The sequence below is a fragment of the Osmerus eperlanus genome, chromosome 1 (genome assembly GCF_963692335.1).
Source record: "Osmerus eperlanus chromosome 1, fOsmEpe2.1, whole genome shotgun sequence".
Classification (NCBI taxonomy): domain Eukaryota; kingdom Metazoa; phylum Chordata; class Actinopteri; order Osmeriformes; family Osmeridae; genus Osmerus; species Osmerus eperlanus.
Genome location: NC_085018.1, coordinates 10031364 through 10056031, shown reverse-complemented (window position 1 = coordinate 10056031; position 24668 = coordinate 10031364). Strand labels below are relative to the sequence as shown.

At 41.9% G+C, this 24668-nt stretch overlaps 1 pseudogene; it reads left to right on the top strand.

Moving 5' to 3' along the window:
• The first annotated feature begins 14028 nt into the window (after window positions 1-14028).
• On the top strand, window positions 14029-21020 carry LOC134037683 (piggyBac transposable element-derived protein 4-like; annotated as a pseudogene).
• Window positions 21021-24668: the final 3648 nt, after the last annotated feature.

Here is a 24668-nt window from a genome sequence, read left to right as displayed (position 1 = left end):
CCTACAATCCTCCCAGCAGAGCGTAACACCTGAGCAGAGCATGGAGGTTTCACTCCTAGACCGTAAATTGCTCAATGTATTATACACACAGGGACAAAATAGGTGGAATGCTGTGATAGGCAGCGTGGAATCACACCGTCACCATTGCTCGTCTCACTTGTAACTCACCATGAGCCTTCATCCGGTCTGAGCCCCTCTCGCGTACAAATAAGATGGGTGGTTGCGAGCATGACGCTGCCACTGTATCACTAGTTCTGTCGGGTGTCGATGTGAAGCTTGGAATTTGTGAGCGGAAAGAGAAATCAATATCTGGGAGGGGTGATCTACACTGGGATGTCGGTTGGAGGAGATGAATTCCATGGATGAGCCAATCCACTCTTTACCCAGGGGACATCTGCACCTTTCACTGAGATTGAAGATGTTAATCTGGGTTAATGATCCTGTTTAAGGGCTGGGGGGCAGGAGTTGGGAGGGTCTGCAGCAAGAACCAGTACTAAAGGAATGGTTTCAATTAGCATTTTAGCATCTTCTCCCCAACAATATTTTGACAAAATGTAAAAGCGAACAAAAGCCTGGTTTAGACAGTAGAAGAGTGACACATTTCTAAAACCTTACCCTGTATGTGATCCACAACATGGAACAGCTTTGACATCAGACATGGCAAGGGAAAAAAGTATGTACCATCTGTTCATATTACTCTCAATGAATTGGCTCAAGCATGACCTCACTGTTATTTGACAGCGTTACATTTCTTCCACAACTGCAGAACTGCAGCTTCTGTATGTTGGACAATGGTACTTAAAACCACACGTTCACTAATCAAATCAGTGAGGCAAGGTCAGGTTGTCTTCTATCCTTCCCTCTCTTCTCTCTGTTAATACACCACCCAGGTGGAATTTTCCACCCTTCAGTTCCTCAAACTGCTGAGGAATGCAGGCATGTCAGAGCACGAGACGCTACGAGATTCCTGCGTTGCGGCACTACTCCGGGTGCTTCTCCCGTGCGCTAGAGGATAACATCATTCTCATGTTCACCATCGTCTTCACCATCAGAGTCTCTAGTTTCCTGGGAAGCGTGTAATTCCCGCTCTGTTCCTAAGGGAACCAACAAAGCACTCGTACACTAAAAGAGTTTAGACAGTTAGGCCGTGTCAAAAACTCTAGCGTGCTAAAAGGAATGTCAAAAGCATTGGTACACTCAAAGAGTTCCGAATAGTACATGAAAAGCGCTAGTGCACTAAAAGAGTTGAAAAGAGCGGGCCATGTTCAACAAATCATCATAGCCTTTCTGGTCTCAATTCACTGTGTCCCACCAGGAAGTCAACAAACACTATACTCTAATTAAACTACATCCACTCTGCTGCTCTGCTCCTCATTTGCATGCGATTTTAAGTCTGGGAATTAAAAGGACGTGCTTCGTGTTTTATGTTCTCCCCAGTAATCTCCCGAAGAAACACTGCTCTGAAATTGAACGAGAGGAAAGCTGTTGAAAAGGAAAGCTCGACTTGTAAAGTTATACAACGCACACAGACGTGTGCAGACACAACATGCCCTGGTTGGAAGCAGAGGTAGCACCACAGGTCCAAAAGTGGTGGGGCAAAATTTGGGACATATCGGGGGCCTTTCTTCGGGACCAGTCTATATTTAAATGAACAAGTCAACTTCTGTGTCCTATTTATATTCTTTGTTGCATTCACATACATTTTAGTAACTTAGTAGACACTTACACACAAGGCATGTAAAAATTTGTTACAGTACATGATTGTACAGTACATGCTTATGATTGGATTTTTTCTCTTTGGGTCATGTGATTCAAAAACCTATTCAAAGTACCACAAACCTTTGTCATAATTCTAAATAATCACAGCCAAAAACAGCAACTGCAAAAAAAAACGCTGTACTTTAAAACAGTAAACTATAAAAACCGCACCACTGATATGTAAATACAAATTTCTGTATCGAAAGCAGAGGACTTAAAAAATCATTGAAAGACAAAGACATGAATAACATAGAAACTTGCTTTAATTTCATAACACTTAATGTAAAGATTTAATGTATATATACATTTCATACAGTTCTCTTCTACAAAATAGGTGGTTGTTTGAAAGAGAGCCATTTAACAAAGTCTCTTAATTGTGCTTTTTGTATGTAACATGTAAGATAGCAGTGATATATGAGAGGCCGTATATGCCATAATTAATACTTACATTTATGCATTTTGCAGACGCTTTTATCCAAAGCGACTTCCAAGAGAGAGCTTTACAAAAGTGCATAGGTCACTTATCATAACAACGAGATATCCCCAAACATTGAGAGCAGCCAAAACATGAAGCATACATTGTGAAAAACCAAATAAGTGCCAAAGGGAAGAACCATAAGAGCATGCAGTTAGTAAACAAGTTACAATTAAACAACATGAAACTCAAAAAGTGCAAGTGTACCTGTAGAAAAACAATCAACAGTAAAAACAGTAAAACATACTTGGTCTCACATACACGCCATGACCTCACATATATACCATTATACTCTCACATACAACACCATAACCTCACATATATACCAGTTTGATTGAAACAGAAGGCAGTTTGATTGAAAAGGAAATAGTCTCAGTTCCTGATTGGCTTACAGCCTTAAAAACAAGCCTGTATCTGCCCAGAGCACTGCTCGGTAAACTGGAGCAAAAAGGCACAATTAAAACAAGCAGTAGAACTTAACAACACTTAAAAGATAACTTTTACAGTTTTTTGTTAGCAAGTTTAGCAGGGTAGACATGATTTTTCATTTTATTTACCTTCTTTTGCAAGGCCCCAGTACAGCATACTACATGATCAAATTACCCACTGTTTATCTCTTGGAATGAGTTGGCAAAGAATAGCTGTATGCTTTGGACTCAAAAGGAGGGCAATGTACAGACAGAGAGCAACTTGAAATTGGACCACTGACCTATACAGAAATGTCTGACGAGTTCTTGACTGACATTACTAGAGATCCTTCAAACCACCCCAAATGCAGGGGAAAGGTATGTGTTAGGAGGCCTGCGCTCATTCCACATTAGAATACAATGCTGGCGCGTGAGACGCTGCCTGTTGGACGGGCCCTCCGGCGACGCCGTGCAATTCGACGAAGAATTTACAATGTTCAAACGCCCAATCAGACATGGTTATTATTTTTTCTGTTCTGAAATAGTTCTTTGAATACACAAACTGGTCAAGTAATAATTTAATATTTTTTTACTTTTACTATTGCAACAGTACACTACAGTATAGAAGTCCATATACCATATACCTGTTACCATATAACAGAAGATGTTTGTAGTTACATTAAAGATCCTGTAAAGTGGAATTAAAAACGAGTTTCAAGTTCACCACACCACAGAATAATGTGTTAGTAACTACCCATCCAAATTCGAATGAAAAAAAAAACAACGACAAGTATGTTAAATTAGGCTTTGACATCGTAAGAAAATCAGCAGTCTTCTCCGTTCGAGAATGGGGGGGCGTGTCGCCTGAAGGAGCTGAAGCTCGGCCCCCTCGCTGGAAGGCGCCGCCTCTCTCAAGTAAGCTACCTACGACCCAGATAATGGACGCTACGTCAAGCCGAACAAAACAGTATAGAATTAGAATGTATTTGTTCAATGACTGAAACATACAGATGCATTTAAATGCATCTGTATGTTTCAGATGCACTGAGCTGTAACATAGGAGTAAACATTTACAGCAGAGACAGCAGACAGTGAGCTCTCCAACTACTTCCATACCATCATTCTACACCGAGTAGCCTAATATCAATACCCTTTGGCTCTTCACAAAATCTATCCACCTATTTTTCCTTTCATTATCAATAGGGAACTTAAATGGCGTTGCAGCGCAGCTGGAGTTCTTGCATCCAGGGAAGGTGCAGTTGCGGGTGGTGGGAGACATCCTGAAGCTAGCTAGCTAGCTGATGTAGGCTACAGTACAGCAGGAGGAGCCATTCAGTGATCTGACGTAGATAGGGCGAAATGACGTAGATAGGGCATTTTTTGGCTCCGCCCATTAAAACTTGATCTGAAAATGGAAGAGAAACTGTTCTTCGGTCTAACTCCACATTTCAGTGCGACAAAGTTTTAGCGCTTTGCACATGCTTTCAGGAACTCATTTCACACGTATATAATGTACTTAGAAGCAAAACATGGAATTTACTTTACAGGATCTTTAAATACAAATGTTGGAACTACTCTTATGTTTCAGATGGTTCTTTTTTTTTCTTACTTAGGGCCTCATGTATTAAAGTTTTTGCGCCCACTTCAGGCGTATTTGTTTAGCTCAGACTGCTTGTCGCGGGAACTGAAAATGGCAAATTGCGCTTTTTCATGTCATGCATATGCATTCACGGGAGGGTCAAGGGGAAAGTGGGAGTTTCCCATAAAGAGATGGGAGGGGATGCGTGAAGTGCGCCTAATTATGTATTCCGCGATATGTACAAAAACCGCCTGTGAAAGCGCACCTCTATTTCGCGGTGAAAATTCTCCGCTTTTTAAAAGCAGGCGTAAACCAGGATGCGCATATGCCTCCTGGTGAAATGGCAGCCGTAACCCGAGCAAGACGAATACATAGGCCAAAGGATTTTTGCCACAAGGATCACACTTTTTGAGTTGAGTGAATACGAAATCATTACGCGTTACAGATTAAGCAGTCATGCAATATTACAGTTACTGGAAGAAATCAAAAATTACAACGAATCACGACTCAGCGTTCACATTCCATTCCAGCAGTTGTACACTGGAATGCATTTACCACGTCATATGATTATACATAAAGGCAAAAGTATTGGATGGAATATTATTCATCCTGAGGAGAGCCTTCATGCCCACAACAAATTTCATCTGCCCAATATTTTATTATATTTTTTATTTAGTATTAGAGGTCTTACGCTGTTGTTTAATTTCATGTTAATTTAATAGTTCACCTAGCCTGGGTGCCAGCCGAATTTAGCCCCGCCCACAGCATTTTAGGTCGGGAAGTTCGGTCTGGCATTGCTCCGTTGGGGAAGAACTATGCCCGGACGAGCTGTTCGTACCAATCAAATTGTCAGGGCCGACTTTATACGATGGACAGATGATGGTCTATCCAATTGAGCGAAGAGGCATTTTTTTCCGGGTTTGGTTGAAACACGCCCCATAATCACAGCCCAATGGAGCAGTATCAGACTCATATTCTGACTAGAATTATGAGTATGACAACGTCAGGCTATAGTTCACCCTTTGTTTTAAACAATTTATGTAAATGAGTTGACATACCACATACATTTACTTTATTATTTGTCTGGCAATTGACCTTCTCAATTAAACACTTTTTGGAATGTTTTTTGCCATAGGGTTGTAGAAATGTATCTACAAACACATGAAGGTCTTTTGACTTGAAGCACATCAACAGCAGTAAAGGGGGTTAAGGTTACATTAAATGCCATATCACAGGCTTCAGATATGTCGTAAACCATGAGAGTTGAGGAAAAATTAACAACAAATAGGTTAAGCAAGTTAGTAACACATTCTGGTTCTGTACAAATATTTACTATGGTTGCAGTTCTTTTTTTCATTGTTGACATTTCAATTTTCCCACAGTCATATCGATAGAAACCATAAACTGGTGAGGTGGAGGATGGTCTTTCATGGATGTGTTGACTGCTTGAGTCGGACCATCATATATTTGCAGTGCCTCAATAATAACAGAGCATCAAGTGTATTGAAACTATTTTGCACTGGTGTACAGAGCTTTGGCCTTCCCTTAAGACTACGCTGTGACCATGGCATGGAGAACACAGCGGTGGCTCGGTATATGCTGGAGAGAAGAGGAATAAACAGACGCAGTGTCATTACTGGCCTCAGTGTCCACAATCAGAGGATAGAGCGGTTGTGGGCAGAGCTAAATAGAGTCGTGTCGTTTCACTTTAGTAACCTGTTTGCCTACATGGAAAATTAGGGCATACTGGATTCTACAGATGAACTCCATTTGTTTTGTCTTCACTACATCTACTTGCCAAGACTTCAGGGAGCTCAGAGAGTTGAGAGCTGCAGAATTCCGAAATCAGTGGAACAACCATGGATTATCAACACAGGGAGGGCAAACTCCTCTACAACTTTGGCAGAGAAGGGTTCTTAACAGTGCTGCTTCTGGTAACTTTTATGACATTTTTACAGGAAATTAGACCTTTGGAATCCACAGAATTTTTAGGTCTAGTGAAAATAAAACGCTAACAAAACTGATTATTGAAAATGCAGCCGACACTTACAGTGACTAATGTAACAGTAACAACATTTGGATTTGCTTTATATCACTGTGCCTTGAACCTTTAAAGAAAAAACACAGGTGTGTTTTATAATAATATGATTCTCCAAAGACTCATGCCTCCATTTGTGTAGCTATTGTTTTCTTACTTCAGTTCTTTTCGACCAGTGATACCTTGCTTTAACAATTTAGCCATCACACATGGAATGAAATATACACTCAATATTTACATTTTACTATATATTTAAAGTACATCCAATTACCTTTTTAACCTTCTCATACAGGTCAGGATGAGCAATGTCTTCCAAGACACGCATTTCAACCATTTCACACGCTCTCACGCCACACCTTGTAAATCTCACGCTGAAAAGGCAACGCCAACCATGTAGCCCTGCTAACGTTGCAAACCAGCGGGACCGCGGTCCGGATCCGGACCCTGACGCAATACAATTCGGGCCGAAGCCAAAATCAACATTCTAATTTAGTCATGATCCAAGCGAGTTTTCATTGGTGCTTGATTTCACGCCTATATTGTTTTCCTACTAGATGTGGTTTCTATCTTCTGTGTCCAATCCAAAGATCCAATCAGGAGCTGTAATAGCAATCACCATGACAACTCACTCACTCAACGTTGGCCGCAACCTCTGTGGGTCACGCAGGTTGTGTGTGTCATTTGCAACAACGCAGGCTAAACGATTTTCTAACGGTAGCTAGCCTACCTGTTTCTTCCTTAGCAAAAATAATGGCGGGACAAAACCCAGCGAAAAGTTGATTCCAAAAATCGCAAATTTCAGACAGAATTGACTGACAAGAACGCATTTGTGTTGCCGGTGGGGAGCACAAAACCGATGTTTAATCTGCAATGAGACGGTTGCCCTTGTCAAAAGTGGTAGAGCTAACGTGAAACTTCACTATGACACAAAGCATAGACACTAAACAAAATGACCCCCAGAACTCTGGTCTATGGGAGAAAGATGCCCAGGGGCACGGGCACTGTGCCCTCCTAAACCTCAAAAGTCAATTTTGAATGGGAGTCAATGGGAGAGGTAAGGGCCAGAATAAACCATGGTCCGTTCCGGACCCTCGACTGAATGGAAATTTGGTGAGTGGAACTTTTGAGTTTCTAATTGAGTACCCCTGTGTAAACAGTAACGGACGAGGCAACATAGATGCGCTAACAGCCCTGAAAACTCCGCTGGGGGGGGGGGAATTGTGGTTGGCCCCTCAAAATACCAAATCTCACTCCAAGGTTTTTGGAAAAGTTGGCAGCCCTGATACAGTGTTGGTGATTGGAATCCTGGAGGAGGACCACCATGAACAAGCAATGGCCCGACCAGCAATTAAATAGTATTTTTCAGAAAATAAGCCGCATTTTCTAAAAGCCGCACCCCACCAGAATGGAAGCTTCGTGTTTGTAAATCGGAGTACAGGCCGCACTGGAATATAGGCCGCACTTTAAATGGGATCAAAAATACCATAGCGCCGGCTAGCATTGAGCGTAACAATGCTCACGTTTATTTGCCCAGAAGCACTTTTCCATTGGACAGCTTGGATAGCCATCTAACTAGACAACATTCCCAATCAGGATGAACACTCAAATTATCTAAACTACAGACCATATCATTACACATATCAAAACAGAACGAACACAATTCGGTCTTTGTCAGGTGACATCACAGTTGCGAGAACTGAAGGGCATTATGGGAGTAGCCGCTATCTTCCAGGTATCAATGCAGTGGTGTTCTGTTGTTGGAGTTTGTTATTGATTCATTTTGTTAACCCTTGTGTTATCTTCGGGTCATTCTGACCCATCAGTCATTGTGACCCACCGTCGTATTGTGACAAATTTACCTCATACAAAAACAAAGTGAAGCATTTTCTTTTAACTGTCGGGCTGTCTCAGACCCCCCACATTGGAATGGTTAAAAGAAAATAATTTGTATTTGTTTTTGTATTGGGTAAAATTGGGTAAACACAACGATGGTTCGTTATGAACCTTTGGGTCATGTGACCCGAAGGCAGCACGAGGGTTAAGCTAGCTAGCATGATTCTAGCAATGACTAGCAGTAACTAGCTACACGTGTTCACTCACCGGAGTTTCCAGTATGGGATTATTATATTGTATCACTTCAGTTGACACTCTCAAATTGGATGTCTAATTGGAAAATAATCTTATTAGTATAATTACATGTAAATTATGATAATATTTTGAGTGTTTTATGTTACTTCATACCGAAATCCGGGAGCTTTTTCCTTATCACGTCTCATGGGAAAATCTTGGGAGGAAAAATGGGTTTCTTATTCGTGGGGAGTTCCCTTGAACTGAACGCATACTGCGCCCTCTTTAGGCAATAAGTTGTACTACTCCTGATATTAGTAGCCCTAATTTCATGAGGGTTACAACACCCCCCCTCCCCCTTGACTCTGCATGAGTCCCTTCATGCTTCATTAGGTTTCAGCCTAAACGACACTAAGAGGGGAAATATCACAATCATTAATAGTGTCAAGGGTTTGACTGAAGCTTTCAAAGAGACTCTTAACCCTTGTGTTCTCTTCGGGTCATTCTGACCCATCAGTCATTGTTACCCACCGTCGTATTGTGACAACTTTACCGCATACAAAAACAAAGTGAAGCATTTTCTTTTAACCGTCGGGCTGTCTCAGACCCTCCACATTGCGAAGGTTAAAAGAAAATGATTTTTATTTGTTTTTGTATTGGGTAAAATTGGGTAAACACAATGATGGTTCGTTATGAACCTTTGGGTCATGTGACCCGAAGGCAGCACAAGGGTTAACAAAGGAGATTAAGGTTTTTCCTAATTCAGGGTAATAAAAACGACCAGGGGGTCGACGTGACCGCTCAGGTCTGCGTCTAATGTCACTTGTTTCTTCATGTGTCACATGATCACTCTCTGGTTGTGGATCAGGGTGAGTATTTCCTTTATATTTGTCAGTGATATGACTCATTTCCATGTCAGTTTTATTTGTCAGTGATATGACTCATTTCCATGTCAGTTTCTTCTATCTCTTGGATTTCCAAAGAAGCATCCTTTTCATCAGCAGCATCAGCTAGACTGTCATTTCTCTCATCCAGTAGATCCCTTTCATTAGTAAGTAAGTAAGACTTTATTTATATAGCACATTTCATACAAGAATTGTAGCTCAAGGTGCTTTACATAAAATCAATAAAAACGATAATACAAGTGATAAAAGTAATAATTAAAATAGCAAATTATAAAAACAATAATATAACTAATAAAAGTAGTAAAACCCTTCTGAGATAAAATTACTTAAATGCTTCGGTAAAAAGGTAGGTTTTAAGCTGTCTTTTAAAAATGTCTAGCGTATTTGCTTCCCTAATATTTATGGGTAATTTGTTCCATAGTTTTGGGGCGTAATTGACAAAGGCCGAATCACCAATCTTCTTATGACTGCTTCTGGTGACCTCTAATAGGCCTGCATTTGATGATCGCAGTGTTCTAGCTGGTGTGTAGTTTATAAGGGAGTTAGCAATGTAGCTAGGTCCTTGTCCGTGTAGAGCTTTGTATGTGAGGAAAAGGACCTTAAAGTCAATTCGGAAGGTAACGGGGAGCCAGTGTAAAGTAGCTAGGACAGGACTAATGTGTTCTCTCCTTTTAGTTTTGGTTAATAATCTAGCTGCAGAATTTTGAATGAGCTGTAGTCTTTCAGTGTTTTAGAAGGTTAATCTGTGACATCCAGTGGAGGTATATCCACTTCAGTAGGTTCAGAGTTCATATCCGGAGGTTCCTCCGCTTCAGGCACTACAGGAGGCATCTCAGCAGGTTCTACTGGCAGGGTCTCGTCTGCAGTGGGCACACCCTGAAGTTGGGGCCTCGACGGTTCGACTCGAGTCACAGTAGTGTGCTGTGGCTTTGGGACTTCGAACACCTGAACAACCCTTTCCTCTTGACTGATATGCGGCTGTATGGGGTAGACCAGAAAGTCATCCTCAGAGTCAGAGGTTTCTCCAAAGTGTTGAGATGGACTACATCTTGTTCTAGGCCGTTGGACTTTCGACTTGTCAGCTTCAATGTCCTAAGGTTCAACCAGGTCACTACAGGGGAGTAGGAGATCCCTATGTAGGGTTCTGACAGGACCTTCTCTATCTATGGGCTGTATTTTGTAGACAGGTAGGTCTCCTATCTGTTTCAGAACTTTGTAAATAGTGGACTCACACTTATCCGCGAGCTTGTGTTTGTTCCGTAGGCGCACATTTCTTACAAGGACTTGGTCGCCTTCTTGCAGTGTTGACTCTCTGACATTCATGTCAAAGCGGCGTTTGTTCTGATCAGCAACCTTCTGTGAATTCCTCTTGGCTATCTGGTAGCTTTCTTCAAGCCGTGCCTTCAGGTTTCTCACATACTGGGAGTGAGTCTTAGGAGTATTATTCCCTATGGGCAAACCGAAAGCAAGGTCAACGGGGAGCCGAGGCATGAGTTCCTACGGGCTAAACCCTGTGACCTCATTTTTACTGCAATTATAGGCATGTGTTAGGGGCTTCACATAGTCACGCCAGTGGCTTTTCTTCTTGTCAGTTAACGTCCCTAGCATGCCAAGCAATGTCCGATTGACACTCTCAACAGGGTTTCCCCTGGGGTGATAGGGACTGGTGCGCACCTTGGTGATGCCGGCTAGGTTACAGAGTTCTTTAACCCTCGTGCTGCCTTCGGGTCACATGACCCAAAGGTTCATAATGAACCATCGTTGTGTTTACCCAATTTTACCCAATACAAAAACAAATTAAAATAATTTTCTTTTAACCTTTGCAATGTGGGGGGTCTGAGACAGCCTAGCTGTTAAAAGAAAATGCTTCACTTTGTCTTTGTATGCAGTAAATCTGTCGCAATACGACGGTGGGTCACAATGACTGATGGGTCAGAATGACCCGAAGATAACACAAGGGTTAATGAGCTGAGACTCAAAATCCCTACCTTGGTCACTTCGTAGGCGCTCTGGAAAGCCATAATGAACTAAGTACTGCTCCCACAGGTGTTTGCGACTGTCGTAGCCTTCTGATCTTTTGTGGGTATGACAATGGCGTACTTAGTAAAATGGTCAGTGATAACTAAGATATCCTTAGTATCGTGACTGTCGGGCTCCAAGGATAGATAGTCCATGCATACCAGTTCCATAGGACGAGTTGTTTGGATATTCACGAGATGTGCTGACTTTTCAGGCGGCGTTTTCCTTCTGACACAACGTCCGCATGTCTTTTACTTGTGCTCTACATATACAGCGATCTTCGGCCAATAAATTACTCCTTTAACTATCACTGCCAACTAATTTCTTAACAATACCTATATAACCACAAGAAAAAGGCAATTCATTAAAAAAAGAGACCAGTTGGACAGCTTGATCGTACAGCAACATAATGACCCAAACCATGGCAATTATTATCTTTTTCTTGCCATCATATAGTACTACCTCATTATAGCTTGAGAGGGTTATCTGTACCAGCACTATATAGACAAAACTTAATTTACTTAAATTGCTGCAGAATAGCTTTAAGTTGTTAACTCATAACATCTACTCATTTAACAATGTCATACTACCCAGTTATTTACACATGACTCTCGAGACTTGCCATGATAGCTTGGCTTAATTCCTCGTCCTCAGAAGAAAAATCTGAGATGGAACCCATGATCGAAAGGTAGGTTGCATAGTCGTCATTGCTGTCTGATTGAATCTGGTTAACTGAGGCAACATTTTCCACGTGCTGGTTCGCTCTGGTCATGGTGTCACTGGACCCCTGCTGTGATGCAGAGGGCTGGTTCGCTCTGGTCATGACGTCACTGGACCCCTGCTGTGATGCAGAGGGCTGGTTCGCTCTGGTCATGGTGTCACTGGACCCTTGCTGTGATGCAGAGGGCTGGTTCGCTCTGGCTCTCCTTGTGAAAGGATACCTAGAAACCTGCTCTGTTGATGCAAGTTGGGCTCCCCTAGCCCTTGTAGTCATAAAGTTGTTGGTGTAATTGGCAGTGGTAGCTGTGTGGTCATTCGCTGATGACGTGTCAACTTTTACACAATTGTCCTCTGAATCTGAACTGTTAACTAAAACAAAACAAACACAAAAAGGGAAAATTAAATTACAAAAATGTAATCATAAAATCAATCAAAAAATAAAGGGTTTAAACAAATTGACCAAACCATGAAAACTGTGTGCTCCAAACCGGGCAAAAAGCTCTGCTTTACAATTATTTGTTTAAAGCTCACAGGAACTGGAAGGATGGTTGATGGTCTAATGTACACAGCCTTTGATCTGAATACTTTGTGAATCATAAAGCCATTCAGTTCCTGTCCTTGGCGCAACTTTGGTGAAATCAATTTGTTTCCACATGGCATCAAAAGTTCAATACTGCAAAGAAAATGGAAAAAAAAGAAAACATTTAAATTAAATTTCAAAACAATGGCACAATTTATCCATGAATATTCAGAATATTTCAACAATACCGGACTTCCTCAGGAATTCTGTCCTTGAAGGCTTCCCTAAACTCTGCAATAACCATCCTGCAGTCCTCTTAATTTTAAAGTTAGTCTCCAAAAGTGTGTCTATCAGTGGGAGAGCCTTTTCCAGTGTTCTGCCCTGTAATCACAGACTATCCATTTGCCCTAGCAGACAATGATATCGCGCCACATCCAGCGTCGTAACTAGCATAACGATAACGTTAGCTTAGAAGCAGGAAAAAGCGGTGGCTTCAATAAAACAATATTTCCTGCTACAGAAATAATTTTACCTTAATGAGTAACATTAAACTCACCTCTTCCTTGCCTTTGAAGCCCATCCACCGAAATACTGCTGTGTTTGATATCGGAGTTGCGCCATCACTTGGCTAGCATTAAGACTAGAGCTAGGTCCTGAAAGAGTGCTGCTGCCGCTACTTCATGGCGCACCTGATCCAGGTCTGAAGAGCCGGCGCATTTCGTCGTCAACGTTAGAGCTGGAGTTATAAATAGCCCCTGTAGAGGGCTGTCATGTTTGATCTAACATGTTTGATAATGACGCCGCAGCATTTGGAGTATTTAAAATAGTGTTAATTAGTCAAATGGCTTCATTCAGCCGCCTACTGTCTGCCATCTTGTCATGTCACTCTTGATAGGGAAGGTGTGCGTTAGTTACATGTACCCGAAATCCTTCTTCATGTTTAAACTTCCTGTTATCTTTGGGGTCAATTTGACCCCATTCAATGTTTAACGTCTGTAATTACATGATTGATTTTTTTTTTTGCTTCAGATTTAATGACTTTTCCTAACGTAATGGGGACAACCCTGTAAACATAAAATTAACCTGCTGATATCTTTTCAATGTCTTTTACACATTTTGTATCATCGGTGTTCCTTGGGGTCAATTTGACCCCAGGCTCTTTTAGCTGTATAAAACATAGGACATATAAAACATTTTACACACATTCATTTTTGTTGTTTTATTGAGGTCACTATAACATGTTATAATTATATAATGTTCATTATAATTCTACATATTCAATATAATATTAAAAAAACTTCCCTGTTTTAGGGCTCTAACTTAACATAACCATATCTGTAGTATTGCGAGAACCACTAGTAGTTCACATGACATGGGACATAATTCTCCTGAGAACTTTGATGTTTCCCGTGCCAGGGGGAGGGGAAAATTCTCATGGTTTACCAAACAAAGGGGAGGAGCAAACATTATAAAGGTGTGAACAGAAGCTATTCTAAACCATTTGTCTTTGTGTGCTCGCCATGTTCTCTCTGAAATGAAAATGACATCCAAGAAAAGATTTTCTGTCAATGAGATTTTGTCACAGGTTTTTGACAGTGACATAGAGGAGAATGTGTCTGAGACAGATTATATTATTGAGGACCCTGATAATGAGGCATCCTCCTCAGATGAGAATGAGTGTCCTGGTGTTGACCCTCCAGTTGCCTCTCAACCACCAGCAGACCCATTACCTTCCAAAAATGGAAAGTTATCATGGTCCCGCTCCCCACTTGAACAACAGGGTAGACTTAGTGCTGCTAATGTCATCAAAATGGTTCCAGGGCCCACTAGATATGCCGTCAGCCATATCCAAGATATCAAATCAGCACTTGAGCTTTTCATTAACACCATCAATTGAAAAGGATATACTTAAAATTACAAACTTAGAGGGTAGGCGTGTGTATGGGGACGGTTGGAAAGACTTTGATGTGACTGACTTGCAAGCTTACATTGGGTTGCTCATTTTGGGTCTACAAGTCAAAAGTAGTCTACAAGTCAAAAGGAGAAGCAACAGCAAGCCTTTGGAATGCTGACACTGGAAGGGAAATATTTCCAGCCACCATGTCTCTGAAGACATTCCATGTTTTCTCCCGTGTCATACGCTTTGATGACAAAGAAACAAGACAGGGCAGACGAGAGCGTGACAAACTCGCAGCAATACGGGATGTATGGGAAAAGTGGGTACAGCGATTACCCTTTCTTTACAATCCAGGCCCCCACATCACTGTGGATGAATGTCTGGTTCCATTTCGTGGGCGCTGTCCCTTCAGACAATACATACCAAGCAAACCAGCCAAATATGGCATATAAATATGGGCCTCATGTGATGCACAGTCCAGCTATGCCTGGAATATGCATCAGGTACACAGGTAAATCCCCAGGAGAAGAACCTGAAAAAAATCAGGGCATGAGGGTGGTACTAGACATGGCCGAGGGACTGAATGGCCATAACATTACATGTGATAATTTGTTCACATCGTATGCCCTGGGTGAAGAACTGCTAAAAAGGAAGGTTACCATGTTGCGGACAGTGATGAAAAATAAGCCAGAACTTCCCTCTGAGCTTCTTGCGATGAAGAACAGGAAGGTAACATCTTCAATGTTTGCCTTCACTGAAAAAGCCACTGTCGTCTCCTATTGCCCCAAGAAAGGGAAAAATGTCCTGCTAATGAGCACTACGCACAAAGATGCTGTTCTGAGCACCAGAGAAGACCGAAAAGCACAAATGGTCCTGGAATATAATGAGACAAAGGGAGGGGTTGATAATTTGGACAAGGTCACAGCCACCTACAGCTGCCGACGCATGACTGCCCGTTGGCCGCTTGTCATTTTCTTCAACATCATTGATGTGAGAGCCTACAATGCCTTTGTGTAATGGTGTGAAATAAACAAGGACTGGAACATCGGAAAACGGAGTCGAAGGAGAATTTTCCTGGAGAAGCTGGGGTACGAGCTAGTGGAACCTCACATCGAGAGAAGACGGTGCCTTCCAAGAGCACAAACCATAGTTGTGGGTGTTAAATTTACCTTGTTTTATTAATGTTGTGTGCATGTTTGAGTTGAGTGTTATGGTTCTGTTTAGGAGGTTTGTCAATGGATGATGTTAGTGACTATAAGTGTTGTTGTTGTTGATACCATAACTGTGAACTGTATGTGATTTAATGACTTGCAGTTGGCATTCACATGTGAGTGGTGGTGTTGTAATAAAGCCTGTAGTCGAGCAGTATATGGGACACAGGACAAAAAGCTATTCTTGTTGTGTTTGACAGGTGGACACAATGATGCTAACGAGAACGAGACACAGGTGAAGACGATGACAGGGAAACACTAGGGCAGGGCAAAACCAAAAACAACAGGGGGGCATGGCTGTGGCCGTGACCAAGCTCAGTGGGGAGTATGAAGATATAAAGGCAGCAGCGCAAACCCTAGCAGTATCATGGGACACCAGCACTTCTTTTAACAAAAATCGTGCACGGCGTGCAAAAGAGGCACTTCGATGAACTCAGTGAAGACCAAGGGCTTCAGAATGCAGAATTCCTTTATTAGTACCTCATTCATTCTTTTCAGCCAATTAGATATGTTGTCTCTCTGCCATCACGTGGGACGCATCCTAGGCTACATTGTTTTTTCCACAACTAGCCTAGCCTGTATGGCTCAGCAGAGGGCCGTCTCTTCTCACTGTGGCTTTCTAATTTAGACATTTGTCTATACGACAGGGCTCTAAATGAGATAAAACATGATCAGAATGGATAATATTATCGTGAATTTACCCAAAGTTGAATGCTAGCAATCTAGAAGGTAATTTACCTAAAGTTTAATGCTAGCAATCTAGAACGGGTCTGCATTACATTGCTAGTAACGTTTATCTCACTGTAACTCCAATTAAACTATACGGCCAACTTGCGTTATAATATATACATTACCTGAAAAATCATTGAGATTTTTTCAGTGGAGAGATCCTCCACCCTGACTCTGAGCCGCCGACTCCCCCGAAAAACAATGAAGCTCGCAGCCATCTTGAACTGTGCATGTACTGATAGAAATACGCCTGCACCTCCACATTTCCGGTCCGTGTACTTTTGCGTTCATTCATTATTCTATTTTTGGAAGTGAAATCAAATTCTGGAAAAGGTGTCAGTTTGGTTTTCTGATTCATATGAAAAAGAAAAATACAGAAATGGCATTATTTTGCTTTCATAATACATTGTAGTTATATAATGTTTAAAACTATAATACAAAATAAATAATAATAATAAAACATTTATTTTAGATTTCTTACTTTTTAATTTTAACTGCTGTCAATACATCTACTTCCAACTGCGCATCAGACATTCCCCGCTTGAGTTTGTGACCATCACAAAATCTTCGCACATTCATCACAGACAGAGCACCCACGTCCCACACCAATGTCTGTAAGGTGCTGTGAAATGTCAGCATGAGTTGCATGCCTTTTCAACATATCACTAATTCTATCAGCGTATGCCTCAAGAGAAGCCATGCTAGTCATTCAAATCACCCCGTCAGATAATTCAAAAAGATTACCCGCCAGGTCATAGCCTAGTTTTTCCAGGTCAACAGCATCACCAGGTGGCCCATCCTTAGGAATTCATTTGAATGACGTTCTCTCATTATTGCATTTTCCCTTTTTATATGAATCCAAATTAATATTCATTTGATACATAGAAACAAGAAAGGGGTCAATATATATATTTTTTATCCTAAATTATATAAAAAAACAATCTACTTTTCATTCAATTAGTGACTACAGATTTTAGGAAAATCAACTTCCAAAAATAGAATAACGAATGAACGCAAAAGTACACAGACCGTAGAATATGATTTCATTTAATAATTTAATTCAAATTGTTTTCACACGTATCATAGTCAAATTCATACTTAAAACATTAATTTTTTAAAGAGCCGTTTGGGAGCCAAAAGAGCCAGCTCTTTTCAGTGAGCCGGCTCACGAAAAAGAGCCGAAGTGCCCAACACACATTCCCCCCTATTTTGACGATCTGAAACGCAAGTACCAAACCGCAAAGCGCAAGTAACTTTGTGGGCGGGACTCCGGCTCGGTTGCTATTTTGCCGGTGGGATAAATGACTTTGCGCCTGGCGCAAATCTAAAATGGGTAGGTCCGAAGTAGCTACATTACTAATGGGTGTGGTTTGGGCGTAACGTGCAATAAACCAATCAGAGCGTCATCTCACATTCCCTTTAAGAGCAGCGCTTGTTCCATGGCGGATTGCTATTATAACGGCGGATTTGCCAGGCTCACGCCAGGAGCGGTTCACAGCCAAGGAGACCGACGTTCTAGTCAGGGCCGTAACAGATAAACAAGTGACATTGTATGGGAAAGGCAGAGCAGTTTTCTCATTGCACTAAATTGCCCGCTCATGCTGCTCATTCAAATTCTTATTCTTATTTTTATATAGCCTACCCTATATTTTATTTTTTAAATTGTTTGGTTCTAGGAGTTAGTTTAACTATTGTACTTTTTAACTTAATTTAAGACCCGTATATGTTTATTGTTTGCACCTTCCTGCCACAGTAAATTCCGTGTTTGTGTAACATAGGCTACATGGCGAATAAACCGAATTCTGATTCTGATGGGAGAAGAAACCCACCCAAATTAGCTTCGGTTAAACAGGCGTGGGAGAAAATTGGCACAATTGTTACAAATCATGTTCACATACAGGGATTTCTCATGAAAATCTTTTTATAATCATTGAAGAAATGTAACACGCCATAAATCAAAACAATGTAACGTAGCTTTGCAGAAAGAAGACCCTGGCCTCGCCAGCAGTGTGCACGGACCAAGCTTGCGCCCTTAAAATAGCATCTGAATAATGCGCCATTGACTTTAGACCACGTTTTTCCTGGTCAGTGGCGGAATTGTTTTTCGGAAACTGCAAAATAGCACCAGGGAACGTTTGCGCCGGAACACGCCTCCTTTTTCGCTGAACCGCCCACGGGAGCGCAAGGTCATTTCGACGTGCGTCTGTGGAGGGAAAAGTCAGCTTTGCGTAGAGTGCAAACTAGGAATGATACTTGCGTCGTTGACAAAGTCAATTGCGCTGGGTGCAAGATCAGGCCCATTATCCGTTAGGTTGCTGTAATTTCTTCAGTAAGGATTTAATAAATTATTTTTAAAGTGTTGACTCTGGCATATGCTCACCATCTTTCAAATATTACTAATGAACAACTTTAGGTCCAGCCAGGTGCCCTATGCTGGCTCGGCCAGTATACTTAAGTAATCTTGTAATTTGTAGGCTAGCTTTACAAATTAAATAGAATTTAACTAACATTATCACATGATGACTAAACAATGTATCATCTAATAACAGTACACAAATTTTCCCACAACTTACCGTATCTATCTCTGGGGAAGTCTGAGGTATCATAAATTGAGCGATTCCACTCTGCATCCTCTGTCCTTGCGTTGCCCTGACGTGGTAGTCCCCTACTGAGTGTTGTTTCAGGTCGGACCGGCCACCATGGGTGACAGAAAATATCCTGTGTCAAACTTTACAGTTTGTTTCCCATGAAGGGACTGACCCACTCGTTCTCCGTCTGCCACTCACTTCTATATTTTGAAACCCTCTTTCGTTTGACAGGCGGACTTGGGCCAAAGCAGGGTGGCCACGGGTCCTTAAAAAGTCTTAAATCACTTTCCCCAAAAATAAGGCCTTATAAAGTATTAAACTGTATTAAATTCAGATTAGATGGGTCATATTTTTTTGTGTGTGTCATGTCACTGCGAAAATACAGTCAATCTGTTCTGCCAGGTCGAATATTTTTTTACAGTAAGCTATGTGCTGCGTTGTCTATGGTTAGGTCAGAGCGTAGCCGACTGCGCAGCTTTTGATGACGTAAAGCATCGGCAATACAGGTAATACAGGTTGATAGCCACTCAACTTAGAAACATGGGGAAATGCAAGTTCAATAACAAAAAAAAGAAGTATTCTTGGTTAAGGTCGGTGCCTGGAAATGCTTATGAAGTGAACTGCGTTATGTTACGTCCCGTATTGAATCAGTAAGGGACAGAGAATTTTATTGTTCTATACGGGACGGACCCGTATTATACGGGACGGGTGGCACAGTGTTGCCAACTCCTCAGTAAGGAAAGTAGGTATTGGCTGTCCTAAAAGTCGCTAAATGACGCAATCGCCTAATTTGCATAATTGTCATGGCTGCTGTCTAGGAGAGAGGAGTAATATTGATGGAGAGACAAAAAGTAAAAACACCCTAAATGTTTAGAACTACAAATGAATTTTCTTTTGTTGATTGTTTTTTTGGGGTGTTTTGGCATGACAAAGGCCATCAAATGCCTTTATGACTTTAATGCTTTTTCTATACCCACATTAGGCTACATCAATTATTTATTTGTGTGACAGTGAAGAAACGTTTACATTTATATATATTTATGTACAGTATTTATTTTGCTCTGCAAGCCAGGGCGGGAACAACGGTGGCTTAGCGCATGCGTGGTTAATTTGCAGTCTGGATGCGGAGTGTATGGGTCTGCTGCTGTCTGCAGCTGGGACTGCTGCGCAAGGCTATTGTGAGACTGACCGCATTTGAGTGGTTTGGGATGGCGGAGGAGCTCACGGCAGCACCCGCTGCTCGCTGAGGACAGTACTGCAAACCGATCCGTGCTTTCATGTCAGTCTCCAAAACACCAGCAAGTCTCCAACAACACTGGAAAAAGTCGCTAGATTTGTCGCTAGTCGCTTTTGACAATAAAAGTCGCCAGGAGGGTTTGGAAAGTCACCAGATCTAGCGTGAAAGTCGCTAAATTGGCAACACTGTACGGGACTGTTTTGCTCTGCGCATCAGTGCAGGTTTATATTGGTGATTTTATGGGTATTTGGGTGGCTTTGAAAAGAACCTTTGTGTTATTTCGCAAGCATTAGCCTACTTGATGCTCCTCGGGCCGACCAGAACATTCCCGTGGAACAACTCCTTCCCCATATGGTTCAGGTGAACCCCGTCCCTTCTAAAATGGTCCTGATCGTGGCGGATGCTGCCGGTGGAGACGCCAACCCTGCCCATGAAGCCGGCCAGTCCGGTGTTCACCAAGCGCCTTGCGCGCTCAATGTCATAGGCACTGTTCTCGCCTGGCTCCGGTACACTCTACACTGGATGATGTCCGAGAAGAGAACCATGGTGTCGGGGAACATCCTGTGGATGCAGTCGAGGTCTCCCCTGATGCTGTGCAAAAGACTACACCCCGACTGCGATCCTAGGTTGTTCCCCCCGAGATGGATGACCATCACAGCAGGTGCCGGACCCAACGTCTTGCGAAGAACCGGCGGAAGCTGCTCCCACCGCATCCTGCTCCGGCCCATCCAGCGGACCTGGCCGTCCAGCCCAAGGGTTCGGGTGAACCCTGCTGGCCGTGTGGCAGTCAGGTGGCGCTCCAACCAGTGCACCAACGAACTTCCGATGATCCATACGGCCATTGTAATAGTTGGTAATGAAGTTAAATGATAGTGATAGGTAATAAAGGGATGGATATGTAAAAAAGTTGGCACACCTCCCAAAATGTTAAGGGACACAGGCGGGAAGATGGTAGGCTACTGTACATTTGACTCCTCCCACCTGTCACTCGCTATGACCAGCTAATCAAATCAAAGATAAAACATGGCAGCCTACATACGTGTACACATCATAACCACATGTTAAACAGTCAATAATCAATAATAGTACTTCGAGTGTGAAATTGCTTAATTAAAAAGGTAGCTTCCTATCTGCTATCTAATGTTAGGTAGCTAATTTGTTCTCAAAGGATGTGATGGCTAAATATCGCCTACCTGTTGTATCGATGACTTCACTGTTGGTGCAGATTGCGAATTAATCAACAGCCAAGTTACCTCTTAGGTAGTTGTCATCAAATCAAAAAAATAGTAGATCAAAACAAGTTGTTTCCATCCTGGAAGCTGATTGGCTGACTCCACGTTCTACATTGACAGTAAAAAGGAAACATTACCATTCACCCACGTTACAATTTTAAACAAATGTTTACAAAACTAGATTGGGTCCACAGGGTCTGCATCTGACCTGTTGTGTAGCCTGCTCTGTTGCTGAATTTGAATGTTTTAGCCAATTTTCATATTGCGAGCAGGTCGCTGCAGTCTATCCCTGTTAGTCAGCCTTCGCATGCTGTTCCTGCAATAGACAAGTCTCACACTCCTTTTCAAGTTTAGTAAAGCTACTATTTTAGACTTTATAGCCTTTACATCCTTTCGATGGTGTAGTTGTTGCCTTTATAGTCGGCATGCATTAGTTTGACACTAATGTCGCTGGGGAGGTAGCGGCGGGCATGGGGCGTGTTCCCTCCGGTAGTGGCTGACAGTTGGGTGAAAGGACTCGATATATGGTCATGCAACGGCTTTTGGTCCATCTTATTGGCTGGTTCATGTCTCCCTCTGGTCCTCCGGAGGAGCAAGAAGATTTGTACTCTTTTTATCCATCACTGAAAGGACCAGGCTGTCATTGGCTGGGTGGTATCCTAAAGTGGCAAGAAAGAAGTGTTTGCAGACTTCCTTTAGATGAAAAGACCTGCCCTGCCGACTGGATTTTCCATCATTTCAACACTTTTGCGGTTGGTACCTGGGTTATACTGTAAAACATGAATAAACGTTTCTCTGAGTGAGGCATGCCCCAGATTTCCGGTACAGTTACAAAAAAAAGACGTAATCAGATTACAGATACTTTTAGGAAAAATTTGGATTACAAACAGGATTACACATATAAAATACACATTTCTGTGGGCAATGTAGAACAGAAGACAAATTAAAATATCATATTTTGATTCAAAGTTATGACCATTATAGTGATTAGTGGAACATTTTGAAAAAACGGAATTCCCCTCCTCCTAAAGTAGCTAGCTAGCGCTATGGCTGGATACTCCTCTTCATAAACTAAAAAACATTCGACTTTCTTCCACAATCGACCAAATTGTCCAAACAAGGCATTTACATTTATCTTAAAGTGTACATAATCTAGCTAGACTTCATGTTTTTCCAAGTTTCACAGAAATCTGCTAAAATCAAGGCTAAACAGTGCTACTACTGTCATAGCTGCCTGTCACAAACGGCCAAACTGGACACGTAATTCTTTCCTGAAATAATTCAGGTCACTCCCACAAACAAATTCTTCGTAAGTAAAACGTTTCGACTTTTAATTGATAATATTGACAACACATATTAAGAAACTTGTCTTTACACATAATATCGTCTCCAATTTCAATTTGAAGCGATAAATCTAACACTATAGGCAATCTCCCATGGTATCCGCTCTGCCTGTGCATTGAAGTAATCCAAAGTAACGGAATGTAATCAGGTTTCATTACTTAAATATTGTGATACTTGGATTAGGTTACTGATTACAATTTTTAACAGGTCATCTGTAATTGTATATGATTACATTTTTTAAGTAATCCCCCCAACCCTGCATATAACATTGTCTCCTGCACTTGGGACCACATGGTTTTAAAATTATTTTCCAAAATCGTTCAGCCCTATTTGGTACTTCTGAGCTTGTGTGTGATTAGGTTATTTAGGGGTGTGTCATGTGGCTGAGCCTTACCCACTCGCACTTCCTACTCCTGCAATGTCAGTGTGAAGCTGTCACAGGCTGGCACTGACTAGTCTTCATGACACGAAAATTACCATTCATGGCATATGATTACGATTACTTATTGATGGAAAGCCATCTATTTGTTGTTTCCAATGCATGTGTGTATTCTGATCGCATATGGGAGCCGCGAGAGGTCATTTACAATAAATAAATAAATAAAACGTTTTCAATTTCAATTTTGAAAAGTTTGAAATTAATATAAAATATTTATGATTTAAATTACGTGTTATTCTTAATTTATCTGACCTATTTTTGATCTGTGACGTGTCTTGTATCTCGTCAATGGCGGGAAATCTTACTTGACGGAATAGGCTACCTCAAAAATCGAACAATGGAGCGGTGGTTATTAGGTCATAAAGGAAATCAAACGCAACAAGCGAGTCCTCAGAAAATGAATCCCTGAAAACTAAAAGAAGGACTCTTAGAAAGTACTCAAGTGAGTACCTATCGCTGGGATTCACAAGTTTGGGACCAGAAAATCCCTTGCCCGTCTGTGTGCTATGCTCGGAGGTGCTAGCAAACGAGGCACTGAAACCATGCAAGCTGCGCCCCAATCTAGAAACCAAACATGGACAGTATTCATCCATGCCTCGAGAATTTTTCGAAAACAAGCTGAAAGAGTATCTGAGCCGTAGAAAAGCAATTGAATCCACGTGTGTCACTGGGAGTGAAAACGCCAAGGCAGTTGAGGTGTCCTACCGAATAGTAAAGCTGATCGCCAAAACCGGGAAGCCACACACCATTGGGGAGGATTTGATTTTACTGCCAAAGAGATGGTTGGAGTCATGATTGGTGAGAAAGCAACTTAATTAGCAACTAAGCAACTAAACAACTTAATTTGATTTCTTTGTCTGATAACACAGTAAAGCGCCATATTGATGATATGGCTGAAGATGTGTTGAAGCAGCTAGTGAGCAGAATACGAGCAAGCCGTTTCTATGCTCTCCAGATTGATGAATCGACAGACATTTCAAGCTTGGCAAATTTGCTTGCTTTTGTCAGATATTTACATTACATTTAGTCATTTAGCAGACGCTCTTATCCAGAGCGACTTACAGTAAGTACAGGGACATTCTCCCCGAGGCAAGTAGGGTGAAGTGCCTTGCCCAAGGACACAACGTAATTTGGCACGGCCGGGAATCGAACTGGCAACCTTCAGATTACTAGCCCGCTTCCCTCACCGCTCAGCCACCTGACGCCCCACGATATGAACATGATGGAGAAATACATGAAGATGTTCTGTTTTGCAAACCTTTACCCTCACATACTACAGCGGAAACCATTTTTGAAACTCTGAATGGATTCATGGTTTCCAATGAAATAGATTGGACAAAGTGTGTGGGACTAAGCACTGACGGAGCTCGGGCCATGGTGGGGAGACTCACTGGAGTTGTGGAAAGGGTCAAAGACGTGGCTCCACCAGTTACAGCTGTCCACTGCAGCATCGACAGAGAGGCACTGGCAACAAAGACGATGCCTGCGGAATTAACGGCGGTT